General features: G+C 36.2%; 1 pseudogene; it reads left to right on the top strand.

Annotated features, from left to right (window-relative positions):
• The first annotated feature begins 496 nt into the window (after positions 1-496).
• Positions 497-19268, top strand: part of LOC119055963 (proliferating cell nuclear antigen-like) — a 145236-nt pseudogene continuing 126464 nt past the window's right edge.

The following is a 19268-nucleotide window of genomic DNA, read 5'->3' as shown; positions in this document are numbered from 1 at the left end:
ATTAGTGCCATCAGTAGAGCTTAGGTAGTGTAAGGGTTAACAACGCTGATGAGGTACTTTGTCTTTCAGTGTCTTAGTTTATTGATCTGTCAAATGGAGAAAGTAATCATCCCTACTGTGTGGTTATTGAGAGAAATAATGAGTTAAACATGTAAATCATATAGAGCGGTATCTGGTACATAGGGAGCTCTAAATGTTAGCTGTATATACCAAGTATAAACTTTCCCAAAGTAGGAAAACCTCACTTCTGTAGGCAAAAAAAGTTTTCATACACGTTATCTAATCCTTGTGGCAAAAACAAACAAATAGATGAACAATCACATTTGAGGAAGAAATGGCAGGAGGTATTATACTCATTTTACAGGTTAAAAAAATCCAAGGATTTCAAAAACTTAAATGACCAGCATCGCATCTTGTGAGTGTCAGGGCTAAGATTTAAATCTCGGTTGTCTCAAAATCTTTTCTGAAGCTTCATCTGTCTACTTTAGAGAGGACAATGGTGCCAGATGGCTTCATTGTATTGGATGGGGACTCAGTGGGCTGTGATCTTTTTGCCCTTCACCAGCACATAGCCGGCCAGTCTCAGGGGTTCACTGTAGCACAAGGTGTGGGGTATGAAAGAATTAGCAAAGATTTGAAGTATTAGTGAAAGGACAAAACATTGCTACAATATTATTGGTAGACAGTCTCTTGAGAGCACCAGGGAGTCTCCCCATTGGCTAAGATGGTGGCAGAAAAGAGGTTCTTCTACTGAGCATGCTGAAAGGTAGAGCTATCAATGTATAGAACATAAATATGCAAAGAGCTAGCAAGATAACTGAATAGAATAAAAACCCTCTTCCCATTCTGGTACTAGATTGAGGGTGGATCAGGGTAAGGCAGGCACATGTACCATAGAAGTCGAAATGATGCAGGGGAAGGTGCTATCCAAAGAGGCTTGTCAATTTATCCTGGGGAAAGAAGGGATTGGTTGAGACATGGACTCAGCTAAGGTATGAAAATTGGGAAGTTGATTGGTCATTTTGAGAAAACACCTGGCTCATCCCATACCCAAGCAAATATAATCCTAGGGGAACGGAGAGGCTCTTGGGCTCGTGATTCTCCCTGTCTCCTGATGTGCGTTTGCAGGGTGCATTCACTTTGCTTTCCAAGGACCACATGACCTTAGCAGCCAGGTGGTCCATGTCCTCCAAGAGGGAGCCTCTCTCTCTTGCCCATCTGGTGATGCAATTGCCTATGCATTCACATGCTCTGATGCCTGGCAACATGCAACTCTGTGGCACCAGAAGCCTCATGGCCCTTGCCTCCAGGACGGAGTCACTTGCTCTCTCTTTCTCACCTAATGATGCACTCACTGGTGCATTCATATACTCTTCCAGGCATATGTGACCTTGAGGCCCTAGCAGCTGTATGGCTCTTTGCCATGTGGGCACCATGCAAGCTCTAGGAGAGAGCCTAAAATGAACAGCAGCCAAGAACAGGCTAAGCTATTTGGAGGGGGAGTATGACTGCTTAGCAACTACCTACTGGCTCCAAGAAAACTGTACTTTAAATTGGATGAGAAAGTTTGGACACTGGCTTTTGCCTTGGTCTTGCTGTGGAGGTAGGCTTTGAGACAGGAGTCTGCCATTCTCCCAGATCAACCAGATTATTGAAGCACCTGAATAAAACCACTTTCCTTTTGCCCCAGCCTCTGCCTCACAAAGTTTGGCTTATGAGGCAACAGACACCTGAATCTCCACTTTCATTTAATTACAACAATATACAGATGCTCCTTTGGGCAATCACCATCTAAACTTGGCTCATTAAACTTGGGAGGATGTACTCCTATTTGTTTGTTTTTTTTTCATTTTGTTTTGTTTGTGCTTTTATAGTATAAGACAGTAGCATAGTAATTTGTAGCCAGTGTTCAAGAATGTTGGGATAATGATGCTCCAGACAGCACTTCACATCCTTTTTTGGGAATGGAGTTTTCTTCTGTGTTTGTTTTAAGAATAAGAAAATGTCCAATCTTACCACTGGATGGAGTGAAATAAAAACATAAAATAAAGCAGGATGTACATTTCATATTTGACGGTTCTTAATGATGTTTCTAGCTTCAGCATGACCAATACAATTTTTTGGCTGTACAGAAATACAGTAACACAAAAGTAAGTGTTCATACTAATAGAAGTAAATAAGCCATGGAGTTCATGCAGGGAATTAAATTCCTCTTTTTCTTTGACTTACTCCCATTTAATCATTGTTACCAAGACTTCTGGATACCACACATATAAAATATCAAAAGAATATAACAGAAATGTCCAAAAGGCTGGTTTTATGTCTAGATTTAGTGTCTTTTTATATTTTACTCTTTTATATTTCTAGGAATTCCCTGTCAGCACAGAACTCTCAGGTCCTGACATTTATCTGTAGCCCCAGTGAAACTCCTCCTGTCTACTTCTGCCCTGTGGGTTTCTTTGGGGTGGTGGTTGGTGCCAGAATGAGAGGAAATACCATGCCCTCCGAGCCTCAAGAGCAGCTGGTGCAATTGCCCTGGTGTTTATGGGACGATATGGGCGTAAAGGCACATTTGGAACTGGTTGGGGAAGGAAGTTAATGCTTTTTTCTTTTATCTTTATAATCCACTTTCCTAGTAAGGATTATCCTACTGTTCATACCAAATTTAGCAAATGCAGATTAAAAAAAAAAAACTGGGCTGCCACAAGTTACTCTGAGAAGGCAATGTATGTTTGGGTAGATAAACTGCCTTTTATCCAGTGAAACAATAAAGACACAAAGACACTTCTCTAAATTGTTTTTGTTTTTTTTTTTAACAATGAAAGCCATTTTTGTAAGAATTAACCAGAGGGAGTTGTACATCTGGAAATTAGTGAACACATAGTTTCTGTTTGCGAGAAAACTGACATTACTGTGGAAAAAAATTATACATCTGCAGTATGATCCAAATTTGTCAAGCTGGGGGTATCATGGAGGAAAATTTGCTACCAGAAATTTGCATTAGATGGCATTTTCGCTATTTATTTTCAATGATATCCTCCTTCATTTTTTTTGGCAGGATTTTTATAGTGTATATTTTGTGAAGCTACAGAAGCTTAATATAATAAAATAAACAAAGTGAGAACACAGCAGAACTAGGGCCCTAGGGTCATAATGGCAACATTTGTTTTATTTCTCTATAGAAGTCAGGACTCAGGCAAATTCTGCAAATCACAGAAGTTATTCGTTAGTGCTCTGTTGCCTGCTTTTTTATACTCTTATCCTTCCCATTATTCCTTTTTACTATTTTTTTCCTGATCATGTAAGATGGGCCATTTTGATGCCTATTCTCTATGCTTTCAGCAAACATCAGCACTTAGTGTATTTTATTCACTGAGTGCATAATTCTGCAGACAATTGAAAAGCAGCTATGGTCCACAGACTTGATAAGGCACTGGAAGTACAAAGATGAGTATATATCAATATGCCAGAGTGAAGTTCTGCCCCAAATACATAATAACACACTGTAAATGGAAACTGTTAAAGATTATATGGTTGTGCTCAAAAGAAAAGAAAGAAAAATTATTAAGGAAGCAGGAATACAAAGTAAATGTAGAGCCGAAGTCAGGTGGTCTTCAGGTTTTCCAAAACACATTTAAAATTTATGGGGTTGCATCATGGGATTTGATGTCCATGCAAGAGGAGGCCTTCATGCCTTGAAAAGCGAGAAGCCTCCATATAAACTCAGAAACAGAGGCGCTCTCCGCTGATTCTCCTGCGATATGGCATGGAAGCTTTCACCTACCACAGCTCTGGTGAGAGAGAGTGACCTGGGGGAAATTGAAGCCAAGCTTATTTAGAATGCACCTAGGAGATTAGAAGTTTTATTCTCAGTTTTTTTAAGTGAATTTTGTCCACTTTAGGGGTAAACTTAAAAATCATGTATTTGATTCCCAGTAAAGAGAGTGACCTCTGGAAATAATCATACCATCAAAAATCACCAATCACATAATGAAGTAAGCCTTTATGAAGAGTCAATATATGTTAACAAAGATAAAGCAACTGGGAATCAATCATAATAGTTGATATTCAATAGGTTATTTGGAACAAAGTTTTAATGTTTGTTATATTTCATTTTACTCAACATTTCTTAAAATATGTGGATTCAATTCTCATTCTTATTCATGTTTATCTGTTGACTTGTACTGAATTCTTTTAGAGAAATTTTGTTTAATTTTGGAATTTGAAGGGAGATTTCATTTGCTTGCTTACTCAGTCCTTCAACATTAATTGAGAGCTATATTGTACCAAGTACTGTGAAATATGCTAAAGATACAAGATTTAAATGACACCATCAATGTGGCTAGGGAGATAAAAAGCTTATTTAGCAGAGGAACTAGTAAGCAGGAAGTTGTAACTATGTGAAAGTTTAAACACATAAATAAAGAGCACAACACCTGCTGATCTTAACTTTCTACAATCCTGGGAAGTGTTAGATTTACCCTGATTAAATTTTTTGAATGTATTAAGAAAAACATCCTTTTGGCATCAGAATAAAATAATACTTGCCATTTATTTTATTAAATAAATAAATAAATAAATAAATAAATAAAATAATAGTAGAAATCACAAGCCAACTTTCCTCAAATATCCATTCTGTAACCAAAACTACAGAAGATTTAGCGATGTCTATAGAATACTCATTGAAGGAACTGGCAGGACACAAAATTCCATACATCTAAGTTTTCAATCACGTGAGGAATTAATCAAGACACAATTCTACATAATAGGAGCTCTCTCTTGCCCAGTGAAAATGGCTTTAAAAGTGCCTTGCAATTGAATCTGAGATAATCCAAAATAAAAAATAGAAACTTTGGGTTTGAAAAGGTTATAATTTCACAGTAATTATAATATCAAAATAAAACACAAAGGTTAAAAATTATTCTTGAAGATTAAAATTCATTCTCTAAAATAAATTTAAAAAAATAATCAGAGATCTTTGGTTCTGGAGGTAGCACCGTAATGGCCAGTGAGTAGAAGCACCTTATTAAATGGGACAAAGAGAAAGCCAAAAAGAGGTTTTTCCTCCCCCTTAATATTAGTGTAACGTGAATCTGTGTTCAACATAAAAAATATTGTGAATACACTAGTAACAAGGACTCATGGAACCAAAACTGCATTGAATGACCTCAAGTTCATAATTTTCTTTTTAGTAAGCATTACCAATTTGCAGAAGGATGTCATCTACAAGTTTCAAATTTAATTTGATTACTGAGGTTGTTTAGGACAAAAACTGCCTGATGGACTTTCCTGAAATTAATATTTTCCATGATAAAATGTGTATTATGTTTTTAAGTTAGCCTGTGATTTAAATTCTTATTGACATCAAAACTATCAATGATTATTCAGTCCCTTTGCTATCTTTTTGTGTTTTTTACCAAGGCTACCACAGGTAACTCTCCAAGACCTCTATGAGCAATGCTAGCAGGTTCATCAAATCTGGAACAAGATAGTGGAAAATATTAATGACCCAAACAGTAGAGAAAGGTGGTTAGAAATAAGTGACCAATTTTTCTTTGCTGGAGAACACTAGAAAAATTAGCAAACACTTTTTAGTTTCTTTTTGCACTATTATTATTTTTATGTTTTTTTTAAATTAGAAAAGTCAAAAGACTAAAGAGGGTCAGGTTAGTAATGAGAATTCTAATGGATCTTTACAATAAAAGTAAAGTAGTTCTAAAAGTCTAATCAGTGAAAAAAATAATCTAGATAAAAATAGGACCAGTTAATAGGAACAAAAATTCAGAAGCTGGAAAGGCATCAATAAAAAAGAATACACTTTCTTCGTCTTATAGAAAGGGGAAATCAACCACTATTATAACATGTGATAATATAATTAGAGAATGATCTATATTTTAAAATTATAAATACAAATTTTAGGAGAATTAAAACAGGCTATATATTTACTTTTCAAATCACCAGAGAATAAAATAATAAGCAGGGCAAAGAAGTACAGAAGATTAAAAATAATATTAAAATAAAGAATGATGACTTGGAAATCTAAAAGTAAAATGAATAAACACTCTTTAACATTACAGTAAAGCACATTTAAATAAACCTGTATCCACAATTTTAAAAATTTATCTTAAATATATTTCTATCATAAGTGTTTTTGAAGTTCATAGAACACAATATTTTTATGGTTTTTATGAGTGTTATACAAAGGTTTTCAGAAAGTGATTAGTTCACTGTATTAGAAAAAAATATGAAGGTATATGTATTATTACATTCAAATTAAACTGAAATTATTTCATTATGATTTAACTTGTGTTATACAGTGATTCATCCAGTTTTCTTATTTTGTAGTAGGATTTATAAATAATATTTACTCAATTTCATAGAAGTTGTCATTATGAAATCGTACTGAATAAACTAAATTCTGCATGCAGATATTTAACAGATATTGCTAGATATCATTCTCATCAATGAGCTCAGACTTCCTTTTCTAGTAAAAACTAAAAGATGTGATACAAAGAAATGATATCCACTTCTAAACCAGGATGACAGTTCTAGAAATTCAATACATTTTCAATGTGTGTAAAGGAGGGGTCTGTTTTTAATTACTAGAGAACAAAAAATTTTAATTTAATTTAATTTTTGATTTTTTAATGTTTTTACAGTTGTTCCTGCTCTTTCTCCCCCTTCCCACCTCCACCCAGCCCCACATTCCTCTGTCCATCAGTCAATCCCCCCATCATTGTTCTATTACAGTGTCTCAAGCATAAATGTTCTTTGGTTCATTCCCTTCACATTATTTCATACAGCCCACCCCTGCTTACTCTCTGCTCTGACACCTGTCAGTCTGTTCCACGATTCTATTCCTGTTTCTATTTTGTTCGTTAGTTGATCGTGTTCATTAGATTCACATATAAATGGGATCATTTGATATTTGTCTTTCACTTCCTAGCTTATTTTACTTAGCGTAATATTCTCCAGGTCCATGGATGTTGTCACAAAAGGTAGGTATTTCTAGTATTTCTTCTTTTTACTGCCATATAGTATTCCATTGTGTAAATGCACCATAGCTTTTTTTATCCTCTCATCTACTGATGGGCTCTTAGGTTCCTAGGAAACTAAATCTTGAACATATGTTGGAATGGGGTTGAGATGTGACCACTCTTCACTCAGTTACACATTTCTCAGTGCCATATTTCTTCTTGCCATAGGATCTTTGCATATTCTGTTCCCTCTGCCTAGACATTCTCCCTTTCCTTCACCCCCCAACCCCTGCCCTCTTTTAAGATCTCACCTCAAAAATTAATTTCTCAGGGAAGTTTTGTTTGATCCCTTTAAAAAGCCTACTTCTCCTTTTATGTTCTCATCATACCATTTTATTTATTTAATGAGTACTAATCATAGCTCATTGAAACAAAGACTGCTGATTATAAGATGTACCTTATTTTATGTTTTCACTTGGAAATGAAGTGTGATGCCAATTGAACTATAATACAGTGTGTCATATGATTTAGAATTTTTACTCGTTAAAAAGAGCTCTTTTAGAAACTGTTAGAGCTATTTTATCATCTATCTACTCAGGAAAATTATTTTGCCAATCAAGGCTACTTCATTGTGACATCAGAAAGTGACTCTTACACCCGCCTTCTGCCATTTTACCAATAAAGTAGCAGGGTGCAGGAACACGTTTGGCCAGTCCTTATTTCACAAATTCCATCCCCTCCAATCCAAATTTATAAATTAATAACTATTTTATCACCTAGAACAAAAGAAACTTTGACTCACTAAATTTAGCATCGAGGGCAAATAGTCCCATAAGATGAGTTGTAAGAGAGAAAGATAGAAGAGAAATAGAAATAAAACTTATTTTCACATTAATGTTATACACTGTAGAAAAATTAAATCAAATATTACTGCGCAAATAAAAAATCTGCAGTTATGAAATATTTTTCATAAAGACAAAAATCAAGCCCAATTGCACTTTTTATGATAGTTTAAATTTATGTCAGTGCTCCCAGCTTCATTCAGGGTACTGAATGACATGCTTTAATTGCACACAAAAGTACTAGAACAATCTTTTGTTTCTTTATTTACCTCTATTATAAAATGTCTTGGCAGACTTAGTCATTAACATTTTCTGCTTTCTCAAGGAAAAGATAATTTACCCGCTTAAAGATATTAGGCTCCTGTGTATTGTTTTTCTCCATTTGTTTTTCATGATTCTCCCTCTGAACACTTGAGTGCTTGCAATCAGAGCACAATGACACTCACTAATAATGACTGAACCACTGCACCGCGATGCTGTGTGGCTCCCACACCCACCAGCTCCGCCCGGCCAGGAGGCATGGTGTCTCAGAGCAGAGGCCGACTCCTCTCCACAGCTGCATCTGTTCCCTTCTCCCCCTGGAGCATCTGCTCTGAAGCAGAACCACTGCTGAGCACATGTAGACCCCAACCTGAGCCTTTTCCCCCTGACATTCTCAGACCTTAGAATTCTGTGGTCTGAATTCAAATATTCAGACTCCAGCAGCTATGCAAACAATACTGGGGGACAGAAAAAATACTATTTTTGTTTTCATTAAGGTTATTTTTCCACTGACAGAAATAGTTAAAAGAAGTTAGTATGACTTTCTAGCAGAAAAATCTGACAGAAAAAATACATTTTGATTTTTCCGATAGATGATGAAGTGGTATTTTTTAATAAAGATCATATGAGTGCAAAAGTTGTTCATGTTGGAGGAGTTTTGCCATTTCAATTATTTTATCTTATAATACATTTCCTTCCTCCACATGATCAAGCCTGCCATTCTTTATTTTAATTTTCCATGAATTTAAAATATTTGGCTATTGAAGATCAAGAAATGGCGTGACCTCTTTGAAATAACCAAGGTAACCCAGTAAAACACAAATCAGAATCATTTACCACATTAAATCATGAAGACAGGATGTGATTTTCTCTTAGAAAACTGGCTTCCCTTAGCTGTTTTGACTCTGGGGGCAGGTCATACCGTAGGCAGCATTCAGGGGACTGTATCATGGCTGGGCTTCCACACCGTTCTATCCGACTTGGTCCTTTTAAAACTGCAACAGTAAAACATAGGAGTTAAGGAGGCTTGTTGGGGGGACTTATTTTTTGCCTTTAAAAAAGAAATCTATCTTCCTTTGCTCCAGTCAATATTTCTAATATTTAATTAGCTCAATAATGTTCAGATTTGTTTTAGCATCTCCCATTTTTCTCAAGCATTATCCAAGCAACTTTATTGTTAAGTCTATGAACCCTCTGAACATAGTGACCACCACTCATACAGCCTGGCAGTAACTGAAGCAGCAGCAAAGCTTGCAGTAAATATCTAATGGACAAATAAATGACAGAACACATGTGCAAATTTTCCAAATGCCCAAACTAGATATTTACCTTAGGGATGCCTATTATTTTATCATTTTAATGCCAAAATGTGGTTGATGTATGCATTAAGTCACTTTTTGAAAAGTGTTCCTCCAGTTGTTCTGTCACTACATCCTGGACCTGACAAAGATAGGCAGATGTCTACACTGTGGTGAGAATAACCACCAGTTCCTCCTGGGCCCCCTGCTCATCTCTTCTTTCAGTAACCAGGCTGGTGAGAGAAGAACTGGGCTCCATATCATACTACAGCAGACTGAATTAGTGCTGAGTTATTGTAGACAGGGTTTTATTTTGTAAAAGATATTAGTCTGGGGATGAAACAAGTAAAATGCTACAGGGTCTTTCTATTCTGTCTTTTTAAACCCTTTTGGCTTCCTTTTGCTCCAGACAATTGGTGATACCTGTAACCATGAACTGATCACTAGAAACAACCCTTTCATCCAAAAAAATCAGGTTTCTGACTCTGTCTGCTCTGAGAATCACACCAAGTATCATGAGATTTTTCTTAGGCATTGCCAACCTGCTTAATGTGTTTGCCTCCCTCCCTTTTAATAGTAGAAATTAGATATAAAGCTGAGTGTTTATATTGACTTCATCATTGCCTCTCAGAGGAGATAGAGGATCAGTTAGCTAAGACATAAAGAGAGCAGGAATGTCTTTGGGGACAAGACATAATATTAATTACTGGCATGTACTTCCCGTTCCCTTTGCAATACCCATATCTGGCTCCTGACAGCACTTCCACAGAGCCCAGAGGAACTCTCACTGTTCTGCAAGCAGGGATCCGGCTAAAATTACCATGTACACAGACAGAAAAGCCTTTCAGCAGCAGAAGAGGTCGGTGTGCGTGCAGTCTCCTAGATGTGCCCGGTGTGACCTGCCAGCTGCGGGTTACCTGCAGGTACTGTTCAGGTACCACCACATGGCACCAGTGAGGAGGACCCCCGTGCCCACATCCCTTTGTAGACCGGACGACCCGCATCCGACATGGTTTGATGTGTGTGAGGGGGGTGGCTTCAGTGACGACATTGGTCCCTCACAGACAACCAGCTCTCTCCAGGCAGCTCAAGCCAACAACACAGTTTATACCTTTCATTTTTATAAGGCTGGCAAAACAGAAGAGACAGTGCAAAGCTGCCGAGCAGTGACTGATTTTTTTTTCTCTAAAATAGGGAGGCAAAGCCTTAAATCACTATAAAGCTTATTTCTTCCTATTAATTTGCTTGCTTATTTTTTGTTCAGATTTCGCCAAAATATTGATGGCAGAAAGGGAAGTGTGATTGGAAAACACAAGTCAGGCTCTCTCATTAGCCACTTCAAAATCCTCACAGCCTTGGAGAAACCTCTGTTTGTGTTATCTGAAAATAGCAAGCGCTGTGTATTGTATATTCAGATAATATAGCAGTAAAACACAGATTCAAGGGTTGTTAATCTCAAACATATTATGGGATTGCAGAGCACCTACGGTACTGAGTGTCTTCATTTTAATTACCAGGGTTGGCAGAGAAATCCAATTATGTTTCTGTGTCCCCAACATAACCCTTTCTGTCTTTGTTTGCTGCTCATTTATTCTGAGCATGTTTTGATCACCTTTGTTTGTTTGTTTGTTGTGTTTTGTTTTCTAGTATGCAAGCCTCCTGCTCTGATCTAAGAGATATTTTGGAGGTTTTATTCTCACTCAGAGAGCTGCTCATCTTCCTCTTGCATGCATGACATGTTTCATGTTAAGAATATTTTTTTCTTTTATCATTCCCTAGTGGAATTGAGAAAATAAGGATGACTAGCTTCCCATATGTGCGAGACCATTGTTTGAATCTGATGGTTATGGGCTTGGGTTGCACAAATTAGTCTAACTCAGCGTCTGACATCATTGGAGGAAATTTTCATTCCATATGAATTGCAAAGAAAGGATCCTTAGAATTTCTGCTTCTAAACATATTTTCACATCATTTAATGCTAGAATGGAGTGAAAAAAATTGATTTAAACAATCACCTTTATTGATAGCTAGGTTGAAACATTCTCTATATAGATAATGCACAGCATTTTTATAATAAATATCAAATCAGTCATCAAGTTCTTTCTGCTCAACCCTCCATTGTCCCTGGTATCCACTCTTTCATTTCTGTTCCTTACAGCCACTGCTACATTAGCCTTCATTGTTCTTCCATAAATATTTTAATAATTTTCTGACTAGTCTTTCTGCTTTCAATCTATCCTTGATTTGCTCTCTCCCTTACTTTCATTTATCTCCCCCAAAACAGGTATGATCATTTCATTTCCCTGCTCAGAAATTTTACAAGGTTTTCTGTCACCGCTGAAGCATCATAAACTCTCCTCATCTGACACAGCACAATCTAGCCTTCCTATCTACACTATACCCTGCTACTCATCACCTCCATCAAACTGTTTGATGACACTACCTGTATTCACAGCATATTTTCTACCATTGCATTTTTTTGTTTTTCCCTACCCTATTACAAACCAAGAATTAGGTCTTACTTTAATTTTCTTATATTCATATTTCATTGTTTGTAACTAAGCACAATTATTATTGTTGCCCCACTCAAATGCAAAGAAGTTTTGGCATATTCCTTTTCTGTAGCAAAGCATTTTATACTTGTTCCATCTTTATTGTGTTCATAATAACCTCCACTAATGTACTGCAACCTGGGGATCATAAAGGTTATGCTTTATCCATTTTTGTGTATCCTCTGTTGTCTTAGTACTCTGGTGATCATATACGTGCTCATTCATTCATTCAACAAATATTCATCAACCTCCAACAACACACAAAATGTCTGCAGTTGTGAAATATATATTCTATTGAAGGAAAATAAATAAACAAAGGGCATTAGTAAATTTTCAGAGCAAGGGGGGGAAAAAGCCATGAGAGAGATAAAAAAATTAAGCTGCAGGGATGTCATTGTAGATGGGTGATCTGGGAAGGTGGCACTTAAGAAAGTACAAAAACTGAAGAAAGTGCAAGAAAAAGGCATGGGACATCAAGAGGGAAGGGGAAGCGATATTGATGGGAGAGCAAAAGTGAGGGTGGCTGAAGGTGACAGAGAAAGGGGAAGAGTGACAAGGGATGAAAGGAAATTATAGGGAGGGTGGGGTTGGACCACGCTGAGCAATGATACAGTGCTGTGGAAGTGAAGACATGATTTTCATCTGAATACCATGGCAGAGTATGTCAGGTTTGAGAGGGGGAGGAAAATTATGTGAATTACATTTTAAAACATCACACCCATTTCCAAACTTAAAGTGAAATGAAGTAGGCCAAGGGTGGAAGCAGGAAAATAGTGACAATATTACGAAGACTTGGGGCTGAGTAAGTGGGTGTTCTATGTTTTAGGTATAACTGGCCAGGATCCTTATTAAACCCTCTTTCTAGACAATAGCATGAAGACAGACGAACAAGCTAGATATTCACTATATGGTCCTGGAAAAGAGTAAGAGGCTCTGTCCTTCAAAGTCTATAGTAAGATGTCTAGTAAGACATCTTACTATATAGTAAGATGAAATTTATACAGTATAATAGACTAAGGAATGAGAGGAGGAGAAAAAAAGATCCTCTTTAACTTCCCCAAAACAGGCATGACCATTTAATTTTCCTGCTCAGAAATTTTAGAAGGTTTTCTGTTGCCTGTAAAACATCATGAACTCTCTTCATCTGACATGTTAAACCTTCTCTGACACGGCACAATCTAGCCTTCCTATCTACACTATATCCTCCTACTCATCACCTCCATAAAACTGTATGATGATGCTACCCACACTGACCCATGAGTGTCCCTTACCAGAGGCAGGACATAGTTAAGAGTAGAAAATATGTCATGGTTACTTGTTACAGCTTCTTTGATGAATTGTTTTCCACAGAGTTTTTCCTCCATTATTAATGCATCTTAATAAGCAAATTACTTGAATTATTTTCTTAAAATTCAGTTGTTTTATTTAATCTGTGGATAGAGGAATTTTGTTTCTTTGGCTACACATCCATTCTGTCATATGTTTTTCAATAAAAATACAAAACTTAATAAGCACCTACAAGACATAGTTGTATGCATATTAGGCAAAATCCCATGGGGAGACCACGATGCATTTGGAAAGACAAGTTATTACTAAATAGGGTAATAGCTCAATGTAAGTGACTGGAAAAAATTAAGCAATACATAAACCAGTTATTTCTCATAAGTAGACACAAGGATCACTTATTCTGTGTTGATGTATTACAGAAGACTTTATTAGGTCAAGATAAGATGGAATAAAAGTGGGGAGAATTTCAGATGTAGAGAATGTATAAATAAATTCTTGGAGGAGTGTTTGGGCAACAGACTATCTAGAATGAATCAAATAAGTTAGAGAAGAATAAAAATAAGACTTTAAAAAGGTTTAACTCTAATAAAAAGAGGCTTAGCTCTGGCAGGGTAGCAAAGCTGGTTAGAGCAATATCCCAATAAACCAAGGTTGTGGGTGTGATGCCAGGTGTGGGCACATACAAGGAACAACCAGTGGGTGCATAAATAAATGGAACAGCAAACTGATGTTTCTCTCTCTCGAGTCAGTAAATAAAATAAATAAAAGAGGCTTAAGTGAGCAAATGAGAAAACTGAAATTTAACTATTGGGTGATGAATAGCTGCTAAAAGACCTTTGGAAAGTATAAGAGAGAAAGAAAATATTAAAATTATAAAAACTTCATTTTATAAAGATCAACTAGGAAACCATGTACAAAATTCACTGGAGGAGTTCTGAGACCCACAGAACTTAAACACCGACAGTCTTTGAGACATCACTAAAAGCCCACTGATATCTATCTACCTGGAGGCCTTCCATCTCAAATAATGTTCTCACACTTGTTTCAAAGACTTACAATGGCATCCCACTGCAACCATACATGAACAAAATCCTGGCTGAGTCAATATCATTTTTCTTTTATATATATATATATATATATATATATATATATATATATATATATATATATTTATCTTTAGAGATAAAAGGAAGGAGAGAATATCAATGTATGGTTGCCTCTCGTGAGTCCCCTGCTGGGAACTGTCCTGCAACCCAGGCGTGTGCCCTGACTGGGAATTGAACCACGATCATGTGGTTCGCAGGCCCGCACTCAATCCACTGAGCTACACCAGCCAGGGCCTCATTTTTCTATTTATAGGTCACATACCAGGCATTGAATTTGGGCTAAATATTTGCTTGGTCATTTCAAAATAAAGTTAGCACAACAATGTTTAGAATGGGATTTTTCCTGTTATTTTATAGTCTTGGCTAAAATCACATTGCTTATGATAGTGGGTACAAATACCACAATCCAAAGGTAGATTCTACACACATCACGGCGGGACTGGTTAAAATAAAGTCAAACTAGCCAAACAGCCATTTCCCATCTGCAATCTGTATAGATGAAGGCTAGGGTTTATTGCTGAAGTCAGGATTTCTTGAAGGAAAGAAATTTGTATGAAGAAAGAGAAATATTAGGATTTCCCTTCCTGAAAGTATCCCGTAAGGCAAATGAGAAGGTTCTAAATATTGGAAAGATTAGGAGAAGATAGGGTCAAGAAGAGAAAACTGATGTCTTACTCTCTGTGTGTAGCTGAGCTCAAAAACCCACAGACAAGGCCCATGCTACTACCAGGGTGGAGAGGGTTATGAAGTCTGTGGAGATTTTGGCCCATCATACCCTAGAGTCTTGGTAGCAAAGAAGCTGCAGTCTAGCTCTCATACTGGAAGTTCTGAAGCTGGGAGGATGCCTGAAGCATGCACACCTTGGTGAGGTAGAGAAGAAAAAACACAGTGGAAATGCGGTGAATTTCCAGTTTGACAAACAAAGGAGTTTATATGTTCCTTTGGGTCAAGTGGATGTTGTAGAAAGTAGATATGCTGAAGTCATTTTGGAAAGTACTCTCCTTTTCACCAAGCACCAATAAAAAAAGTTTGCATGCCTAGAAGAGGACCTGGTGAAGTGTACTGCCAGAAGCACTAGTTGAGAGCAAAATCTAGAGGTCAGCTTGGGGCTGATACATTCTCATCAGGGAATATACAATAGTAGAGGTCACCATGGGGTGGATAGAAAGAGACAGTTCATAAACAATCCAGTGATATATTTCATAAATGTTCAAGCTGGGATGTTTGCATTGACAAAGGGCAAGAATGAGCCAGTGCTAGCAAAGAAGACACTGACAATAACCCCACTTAGTAAAAAGGCCTGGGCTTTCTTTGCCTCTTGACATTCATTATGCTTTTACTTCTTGGAAGAACCAAGAAGACAAGGAGGAAGAGAGGAAGTTCAAGGGGAAGGCAGGGAAGAATGTACCTTGAAGCTAATGAAGTTCAAACTCAGAGCCCCTCACATACACAGGTCTCCTTGGGATGCCATGGACCAAGTTTCATATTCATAATTTGTATTATTTTTTCATAAGGAAGAGGTCTTTCCCCAAATTGTAAATGCTTTGGGCTCCACAAGACCTGGGCAGGAAAAAAGGAAAAGACAGTGCATGTCATTCTCCTTGTTGCTGCTTGTGTGGCCATGGGTTAGACAAGGTTGGAGTGATGTTTATATGCAAGGAAAAAATTAATGTTTTGATATAGAATGGTCTAGACTTATTACCATATTTTTAGGACTATAAGACACACCAGACCATAAGATGCACCTAGGTTTTAGAGGAGGAAAATAGGGAAAATATTTTTTGAAGCAAAAAATGTGGTAAAATATTTAATAACTTGTGATCCTTCTCCACTGCCACCTCCTCCACACACACAGCAAGCCAGGGAAGCTACATTTGGACTATAAGACGCATCCCAATTTTCTTCCCAAATTTGGGGGGAAAGTATGTTTTATAATCCAAAAATACAGTAATTTCTGAAATTAAGATGCTTCCATTATCTGAAAGTTACTAGTAATTCATAGGATATGCTTGAGTTGCTATCAAGAGACCAAAAAAGGGGATAGAATTAGAAGTTTGGAAGACCGTGAAGTAGAAGGAAAGATAAGCCACTTTCTACTGTTGCCCAGCAAGTTCAACCCATTAAATATTTGGTTTTTTGTTAGAAAAAGACAATTCTGATGCCAGTTTTGTGATGAAACTTAAATATAATTAGGAAGAAAGCCAACTTAACCCCTGTTTTCTGATTTCTATATTTCACATTTGGGTTGAACTGTTATTCTTAAAATCAATATTTTAGATGGTACAAGGGAAGATGGTTTGAAAGCTGTAATTCACACACACATGTATACACACACAAATATTTTTAAACAACATCTGTGATTACACCGGTTGTAAATTAATGAAAACAAAATCACCCTAAAATTACCAGCCCAGTGAAGGTCTCATGCTCAAGAAAATCATTAAAAAGTTAATAATTTAATATTTTTACCTCATACTTAAAGTAAATGAAAAAGATTGTATGTAAATAAATGACATTTTGTTACCTCAAGAAAAAAATGCTGATTTTTCCAAAGACACATTCTTATTTCTATATACAATAGGTATGTGAATGCATATTTCATCTGACAATAAATAGCTTAATTTAGCTTTCAGTAAATAAAAAAAGATGAAAAGTTCTCCAAGAAAAAAATAGAGCAGCAGGCTGTGTTGCTATTGGGAGCAAAATTTCATATGTAAAAGACAAAAAAAATCTGAGCTGAAATTAAAACAGTGAAACTTCATATGTAGAGTTTATTAATCATATTATTTGATGCAGTTACAATGTATTTGTGTTCTTATTGGAATATCTATAAACACACTACAATTTGCCCCCACCAGTTATAATCAGCTCATCTTTTCTTAGAACACTGTGCCCTCAAGTCACATTTGTTATACTTCTGGTCTCATCACAAATCGTTTGGAATACAGAGTGCTACGGAATTGAGTTTCCATTTGGATTTCTTCCAGAGCTATTGCTTTGAGAGCAGCATATGAAATAACATAATTGGCATGGGCTGGTTTTACTCCATGGCTAACTCTGTTGTTTTCTGTTGATGATAAGTATCTGGAATAGTTGAAAATGTAATCTATAATGTGTTTTTTTTCTGTGCAGATTACATTATATATAATTTAGCACTTATCTTCAGTTATATTCTGAAGCTTCACACATTTCAGTAAACATCACTTTTATAGCTTATGGTAGATAATTGATAACAAGAGAGGATTGAAATAAAGAAGCAGAAATAATAGCATTTTCATTCACTAGCTAGCACACTGGTGTTTTCCCCCCTCTTTTATAAAGATGGCAGTTTTCTGGCAAAGGCAGTAATGTGACTAGGGGATTTGATATTCTCTTCATATTGCTATGATATCAAATAAGGGTAAACATCTTGGAATTAATAGAACTTAAAGGAAAACAAAGGACATTAAATAGTATCTGGGTATTTTTCAGAGGAATGTGTCAGAATACTGGTATGGAAGTCCTTGTTCTGTTATAATTCACTAAAGCAACATTGTAAAATCATGCTCGTAAAGAAATGTTAGTATTAAGTAAAAAAATATCACAATGAAGTTGGATGTTCAAAAAATTTACAAAACATGTTTATTCTTTTTAAAAAAGATTTTATTTATTTTTTCAGTGGGGGGGAGAAAGGGAAAAAGAGAGGGAGAGAAACATCAACATGTGATTGTCTCTTGCATGCCCACTCTGGGCACCTGGCCTGCAACCCAGGCATGTGCCCTGACTGGGAATCCCACTGGCAACCCTTTGGTTCACAGGTCAGAGCTCAATCCACTGAGCTACACCACTCAGAGCCATTTGTTCTTATAATGTAGTTGTCAACATAGGTGCTGTATATCTCTAGATTTAAATGAAATTGTCTCATTTCCTTTCTCATAGCACATGCCATTCAATCCCAAGGTCCTAAGTGGTTTATAACTATATCCACTTTTCCATTTCTTGATTATGTTACATGAAAAATATATTATTTTACATATTATAATAAAGGAAAAATAGCAGATGAATATCTTGATGAGAACCTGGTGTAGTGGTGGCATATGTGAAGGTAAAGCTTTTAACTTCAACTTGGCAAATGATCATGATGTCAATAATTTTTAGAGTATATGAAGTCTTATGAATAGCAACTAAATGCTATTGTGATTGCTAATAGTTTATTAATGTCTTAAGATAAATAAAAAATCTAAATGTTAAATACAAGTAATTAAAGTTTAATTTATTGAGAGAAAAAAGAGAATATAGTGTTTTATTAAGTTAGATACTCAAGTTCTTATGAAAAAAGATATTTCATTAGTAAGTGTCAACTAATTTGTACAATTAAAATCCAACCCTAAATGCTCTGAGATTCTGCCTCAGCACCATTTCCCCATATGGCCCATCCCTGATTCTACGATGTTGAGTCTACTCATCTGTACCAATATTCTCATTCATTTTGTCTGTATTCTTTTCTTTTTGACTCTATCCTGAGAGTGCCAGACATGTTTGAAGTACTTAGTAAACCTCATTATAAAAATGGACAATAGACTTGAACATTCACTTCATAAAAAAGATATATATGAGTTTCCAATAAGGATATTAAAAGGTACTCAACATCATTAGTTAGCAGGGAAATTTAAAACCATAATGAGATATCCATTAAAATAGCTAAAATCAAAAAGTGTTAATAAAAAAAGGAAAAAAAAAGAACATAGAGAAACTGAGGCTCTTGTATGTTGCTTTGGAAGTAGAATATTTTACAACTACTTTGGAAATTGGTCAGGTATTCTTTCATAAAAATTAAACATATATCTATGCTAGCACCTGAAAGTTTTTCTTGGAATTCTGAGGCCAGGTAATTAAACCAGCCTCAAGAACTGTTTCATACTTTGTCTTTTCAGATCACTATTCAAAATGTAAATGTTTCTAGTAA

Source organism: Artibeus jamaicensis, unplaced genomic scaffold (assembly GCF_021234435.1).
Source record: "Artibeus jamaicensis isolate MK-2021 breed Jamaican fruit bat unplaced genomic scaffold, CSHL_Jam_final contig_466, whole genome shotgun sequence".
Classification (NCBI taxonomy): Eukaryota; Metazoa; Chordata; class Mammalia; order Chiroptera; family Phyllostomidae; genus Artibeus; species Artibeus jamaicensis.
Note: the sequence above shows the minus strand (reverse complement) of the source record. Positions and strands in the feature narration are given on the sequence as shown.